Genomic DNA, 7,500 nt, shown 5'->3' on the forward strand with positions numbered 1-7,500 from the left:
TATTTCTATTTCTATTTTTACTTTATATTTCTTTATACCCCCTTTACATCTCCTTACAACCCTTTATCCTCTACATTTTTATATTATTCTATACTTACACTTTTTATACATTTTTTATCCCTCGTCCCGAACTCTCGCCCCTCCATCTTCACCTCTATATATGTATTTATTTATTTACATTACCTCAACATCCAATTTTCCTCATTCTACATTGAGAGAAGAAAGAGATGGACGCTTCAACTCTATGCTGCTGCCGCATTATGTCGTACGTGAATGAGAGGATTTGCATCCCCAACCAAGAACTTTTGATGTAACACATGTCCTTGTGGAAGCTGTTGTGCGCGGCTGAAGAAGGCCACAGACATACATTATGCATTGTTATAAATCTGTCTAATAAAGGCCCGAAACATATGTACCGCTGAATCCTTCGCATCATGTTTTTATTTTATTTTGATCAATTTACTCCACCACCTACACCACCAAACGGTATACACAGGTGCTTATAATTATCAAGTACTCACCCCGAATTTCTATATATATATATATATATATACATATATATCACCCTGATAATAAACTACAGATCCTTCTGTAGGAATTTGTTGCTCTATAACTCACGTGGGTGGACAAGGGAGGATGCAAAGCCTAATTCGTACGTTTTGAATTCGTTAGTACTGGTGGTCGAAGGTGGTTCGTCTGGGATTACTCAAAGCAGACGGGCATGTTCGATTTTTAGTGCTCTCAAATTTAAACTCAACGAAATCTTGGGATGATGACAGGAATGTTGATATAGGTATTATTTCTAGCATCTCTATCTCTAACTAACCCAGAAACGGCGTTCTCAAGTAATCGATGTACCAGTGATGTTTCGTTATTTTTCCCTCTATGCCTACGTGAATTGTTTTTGAGTATACATTGTCTGGGAGACTCTTCTTATTGTAGAGGAAATAGCTAAATTCTTTGGTTGCTATTTCTAAAAGTTCGGTGTGTGGTAAAGTAAATTTTTTTGCTGAACCCTAATTATATAAAGTATATATATATATATAATACATACATACATACATACATACATACGTAATAGATACATCCCGTCTGCCAAATTCACCATCAGATATTGGCTGACCCGAGGCTGCAGCTGGAGACTTTCACCCGAGGTGCTGTGCAAAAGTACTGAACCTGAAATCACATGATTTTAAAACGAGCCTACCTTTATAACCTTCCCGTTTTTTTGGGGGTTTTTTTTTAGCTTATTTGTTTTGAAAAGAAGGTGGGTATGATATGAACAGAGAAGAAGCTACCTTATTTCGATGTTCAAATGAACAACTTAGTAAATGCTTCCAAGGAAAGTACTGTTTTGCTAAATTGCGTTTGACTGGAAAATTAGCCACAACCATTAAAAAGCATTCTTCGCTTCTGTTTCGTTTTCTTCGCCCACATATTATACCATCTTATTTCTCTTCTGTTATTCTTCAAGATTGATGCCTAATTAACTCTTGCCAATATTCTTTACAAAGTATTTCGCTTATACTAAAGCTTCTTAATTTTCTTTCTACTATATTTCTTTTCTACTACTGTTGAATTCTTTACATTTTTTATTTTATTTTGTATAACATTGATGTTGTTCTCGTTATTATGTTGTTGTTGTTGTTGTTCCTGTTGTTGTTATTGTTTCCGCGACTGTTTTCTTATTTCTTTTATTTTTTTTTGTCTCTGTTGTTACTTTCACTTTTCTTCTTCTCCCAACAATTATACATTTTCTTGTTTTTGTTGTTCTGCAAACTTTGATTCAATTTATTTATTTATTTATTTATTTAGTTATTTATTTATTGTTATTGACACATGCTTCGGTATATTTGAATTTTTATTCATGTATTCTCTTTTTGTTTGTCGATTTAGATAGTGAAGTACAGGTTTTTGTTCTTTTTTTTATTGCTGCATGGCTTCATTTGTTTCTCCTTATGCTAATTTTTTTTGTTTGTTTGCGATGTGTGTTTGATTTAGAGGAGAGAAAAAAATCTACTGATTGCTGGGCGGTTTATTTATATGTTTATTTATTATGTATTTATTATTTAGTTTTTAAGATGTTTGATATTTATTTATTTAATCTAATCAGTTTTAGGGGATGTGATTTCGATATCAAAGCACCGATTCGAGGTCGAATGCTGTCAGATTCGTTACCGCGTTGGACAAAATGCTTAGCGGCATTTCTTCTGATTTTGTGCTCTAAGTTCAAATGCTACCAAGACGTGCTATGCCTTACATTCATTTTGGGGTCGATAAAATACATACCAATTAAGTACCAGAATTTTTGTTATAGACTAGCCCCTCCCACAAAATTTTTCAAGCCTTGTTCCTATAGGGAAATCGAATATTAATATACCGTTAACGAGTCGGACAAAATTCTTTGCGTTATACCTTCCGACTCTGTAAGTTCTGAATTCAAATTCCGCTGAGGTCGACTTTGCCTTACATTCTTTCAGTGTCGATAAAATAAGTACCATTCATGTACTGGGTTAGATGTAACCGACATTCCACATCCACTGAAAGTTGGTGGCTTCTGACAAAATTTTTAAGGAAATGCGGTGCTCCGGCATGACCGTAGTCCAAGGTCAGAAACATGTAAAAGAATGAAAAAATATTAATATTTGCAGAAATCGTCATGATGTTGACCAGCTTGACTTGAAGCATTCGGTCTAGGTCCCATATCTCAAATCCCACATCAGTAAATATCAGTTAGACTTGGGGCTCGTTATATCTATTAATCACACACTCTTGCACATTTCTATCTATCTATCTATCAATCTATCTTTTTTTATTTTACCTATAATTTTGAAATTTGGCATTAATTTGATCAAGCAACACACTACTGATCATTGGAAAATCCACAGTTTTCGTAACAAGTGTTCTTGCTGCTGCTGCAGGTGTTGTTGTTGTTGTTGTTTGGTGTTGTTGTTGTTGTTGTTGTTGTTTTTGGTGGTGGTGGTGGTGGTCGTGGTGGTCGTGGTCGTGGTGGTCGTGGTCGTGGTCGTGGTCGTGGTGGTCGTGGTACTAGAGGAAATCGTGGTGATGGAGGTGTTTATGGTGGTGGTTCTGATTTCGAAATTCAGATTCTGAGAATGAAGAATTGGTAGTTCAGAGATTAATATGGTGGTGGTGGTGGGGGCTACTGCTGATGGTGCTGGTGCTGGTGGTGCTGTTGCTGGTGGTGGTGGCGGTGCTACTACTGCTAGATGCGATTGTGATGATAGTGATATAGATGGTGGTGGTGGTACTAATATTAATGAGTTTAGGGTTCGAATTTGTGATGGCGCGGATAGAATGGTTTGATTTAAGATATTGGCAAGAGGAGTGGGTGGAGGTGGGAGTAGAAAGAGAGAATTTATAGCAATTATGAAAGTGATTGTAATTGGAATTGGTTGTGGGAGGAGTGATAGAGTGGTGTTAATTTAATGTTCATGGCATTGCTGTTGTTCATATTATTATTATTATTTTTGTACGTGTTCGTATCGTCTTTGATGATTTTTTTAATGATAATGGTTAAGATTTTGAGGGGAGGGGCATGCCGAATACTCGCCTCTCGTACATGAGTGGTAATTATTTAATCGACCCCGAAAGAATGTAAAGCGAAGTCGATCTCGGCGGAATTTGAACTTGGATTATACGGTGCCGGAAGATGTTTTCTCCGACGTGCTAACGATTCTGTCTTGAATCGATAAATTAAAATACATTTTATTAATGGGAATATATTCTGTGATATATGACGATCAGGTAAATTTTTTCGACATTGTTCATATGAAGGGTGATGAATTATGGCTGTGTGGTAAGTAGCTTGTTTACAAATCACATGGTTCCGGGTTCAGTCCCACTGCGTGGCACCTTGGGCAAGTATCTTCTACTATAGCCTCGGGCCGACCAAAGCCTTGTGATTGGATTTGGTAGACGGAAACTGAAAGAAGCTCGTCATATATGTGTATATATATATATATGTGTGTGTGTGTCTGCGTTTGTCCCCCTAGCATTGCTTGACAACCGATGCTGGTGTGTTTATGTCCCCGTTACTTAGCGGTTCGGCAAAAGAGACCGATAGAATAAGTACTGGGCTTACAAAAGAATAAGTCCCGGAGTCGAGTTGCTCGATTAAAGGTGGTGCTCTAGCATGGCCGCAGTCAAATGACTGAAACAAGAAAAAGAATAAAAGAGAGTATCGTAAGATTATATTTTTAATAATAGAGGTAAGTAAGGTGGCGAGCTGACAGGATCGTTATCACAACGGGCAAAATACCTAGGGACATTTCGCCCGTCTTTACGTTCTCAATTTAAATTCCGTTATCTTTCCAGGGTCGATAAAAGAAGTACCAGTTGAGCACCAGGGTTCATATAATCGACTCAACCCCTTCCCCGAATATTTGCTGGCCTTCTGCCAAAGTTTGAAGTACATGTACGTCGTAAGATATCTTATGTGACATACTATTGGGAATACACATATGACATACAATTTACGGTACATATATGACATGTTATCAGCATGAATCATGTTACGACGTCTTAAGTAATTTATATATGACCTATTATTATCAATACACTCGCTATGACTTGCTATTACGAATATCCATGTTATGACACATCATTAACAATTCAGAAGTTGCAACACACTATGAACGATACACATGAAAAGGTACGGCATTAGCGATCTAATTTATATATAGTTATTAGAAATATTCATTTTATGACATGTCATTAGTAGTATAATGTTATGACACGTCATTAACAGTGAAAAAAAGCTATGAAATACCATTAAGAATATGCTTCAAAAAATATTTCTTAAGCAAAACAAATGATAGAGAATGCTAGATCTTCTCACAAAGAATGCCCCTTCGATTTAATATTTAACGATTTTCAGTACTAATTACTGAAATATGTTAATTAATACACACCCTAACCCCATCACACACACGTGTATGCCCATGTGCTTGTATTTACATTATGCCTATGGGTTTATCTGCATGTATGTGAGTGTCCGTGTGAGGGGCGTGTGAGTACGTATGTGTTGTTGTATGTGTGTATATGTGTAAGTGCTCGTGTGTGCAAGTTTATATTTTGGTCTGCAATATAGATGTGTACGTGTGCATGTACGCATGTATGTATCCATGTATGTATGCATGGAAGCATGCATGCATGAATGCATGTATGATGCATGTATGTATGCGTGTATGCATGCATGTATGAATGTTTGTATGAATGTATGTATACATATACATGTCTGAATGTATGTATGTATATATATATGTGTATGTATGTATGTATGTATGTGTGTATGTATGCCTGTATATATGTACCGGCATATGAGTCTTCAAAGATGTATTCATATGCGTATATGTGTGCATGTGTAGAAGTATGGATGTATGTATACAAATATATGTGTGGGTGTATGTGTGGGTTCCTGTGTGTGTGCGCGCGCCTCTGTGTATCTGTGTATGCATGTGTGTGCGTATGTGTGTCTGCTTGTGCGCATGTCTGATTTAATACACGAATCTTTCCAATATAGAAGCGAAACTGAACAGAAAAATTGTTGACATACAACAATGTTTCCAGTACGATCGATAGAATATCGATCAGAAATATTGGCACATGAGAAATATAACCAATTGAATCGACCTTGTGCATGTTTAGTAATCTATTTTATCGATCCGGCAGGTATTGAATGGAAAATGGAAAACAAAGAATACTGGGGCAATTTGGATGCAATACTCGGATATTACACAATGCCGTGGAACCTTTGGTACGGGGCCGCACACTTTCCCCTGATCAGTAAAAGTTCAGTATGTTATTTAGCAGCAAGTATATTTGTTGATGTTCTTGTTGTTGTAGGCTTTTATTGTTTCTGAAGATGAAGGGCAAATCCATGGACATTTTTCGGTGATTCCGTTAATGGTGGAAAGATGGAGGGAGGAAGGAAGGAAGGAAGGATCAAGGTGAGAATGAATGGATGGAAGGAAGAAAGAAAGGAAGAAATGAAAGAATGAAGGTAGGGAGCAAGGAAGAAAGAAAGGAAGGATGGATGGTTGAATGGTTGAATGGCTGGATGCTGCATTCAGAGAAACACAACTAGTAGTAGTAGTAGTAGTTGTTGTTGTTGTTGTTGTCGTTGTTGTTGTTTAGCCAGTTTAGACTCTATCCCTCTCTCGTCCCACTTTGAGCAAGCGTATGATGAAATTCCTCCCAGGCGACAACATCCCCTTTTATTTGTGTCTTTGGGTCGACATTTCACAACACCACTTTCAAAGTATTGTTTCCCAAACCTTTATGTATGAGATTTGTAACCTGGTAGTTATTATTGGGTGTTTTAGGCGTAATGTAGTGGACTTTATAGTATTGGTGTTTCGCTTGTACTTTCCGTTTTATTTTTACAAGTTTTAGTCACTGGACAACAACCTTGCAGGGACATCTCTGGCTGTTTTGTAGAACAAGTCATCTCACTACATATTCTGATTTTAAGTTTGATAAATATTCTACCTCTGTCTTTTGCTGAACCGCTAAATTACAGAGACGTGAAAAAAACACTGGTTATCAAATGGGCGAAGAATTGAATAGAGACATAAATATATAAGAAACGTTGGGAAGATACCAGTAGATGCTTCTTACATCATTTTGCATACAGTCATAGACAGCGATTTCGCTTGCACCTGGCTTCATTTCGATTACGCGGCATTAACAAGTCACAAGCATGTCGAAACATCGATGTCTATCGCTCCTGAAACAGGACTTGATGAGAGTTATCGCGTTTGTCTATAGCTTCTTAGTGTTTTAACACGCGGTGAATTGATGAGAATATACTCTCCTACGCCTATAATCGCAGTCTGCCCGCGAAATGATAAAACACATACCTTGTGCCTGTGTGTATTATATATATATATATATAAACAACTTACAAACAAGGGCACAACAAAAATTAATCACGAAATTGTTTCAATATAGAAATAACGAACTTTAAAAAAAATTCTGTTGGCTAGCTTTCCTCGATTTCAGCACGACGTGTATCTATAGTGAATGTATATTACAAATGTGGAAATTGACGATTTAAAGTCTGTTCTCAGGATATTGGCATCGAAATAATTTTTCTTTTGCCCTTGCTTATAATTTAAACTTTAGAGTTATTTTAATATGCTGCCACTTTTGATGAAATTTTTTGTGAAAAACATGTTATCCTATATTAGTATATATATATATATATATATATATATATATATATGTGTATGTATGTATGTATGTATGTATGTATGTATGTATGTATGCATGCATGTATGAATGTATGTATGTATGTATGTGTATGTATGTATGTATGTATGTATGTATGTATGTATGAATGTATGTATGTATGAATGTACGTATGTATGTGTGCATGTATGCTTGCATGCATGTATACCCGTCTGATAAGGGTACGCCAGACACATGCATCACAACTATATGTGTACGGTATGGTGACCTTATATCAAGATATCA

The 7,500-nt window shown here is 36.5% G+C and overlaps 1 protein-coding gene across 1 annotated transcript in view; it reads right to left on the minus strand.

Moving 5' to 3' along the window:
- The window catches only part of LOC115218300, a 1,044,479-nt gene that overhangs the window by 717,468 nt on the left and 319,511 nt on the right, over positions 1–7,500 (minus strand). The window lies entirely within an intron of this gene.

This window comes from Octopus sinensis, linkage group LG13, assembly GCF_006345805.1.
Source record: "Octopus sinensis linkage group LG13, ASM634580v1, whole genome shotgun sequence".
NCBI lineage: Eukaryota > Metazoa > Mollusca > Cephalopoda > Octopoda > Octopodidae > Octopus > Octopus sinensis.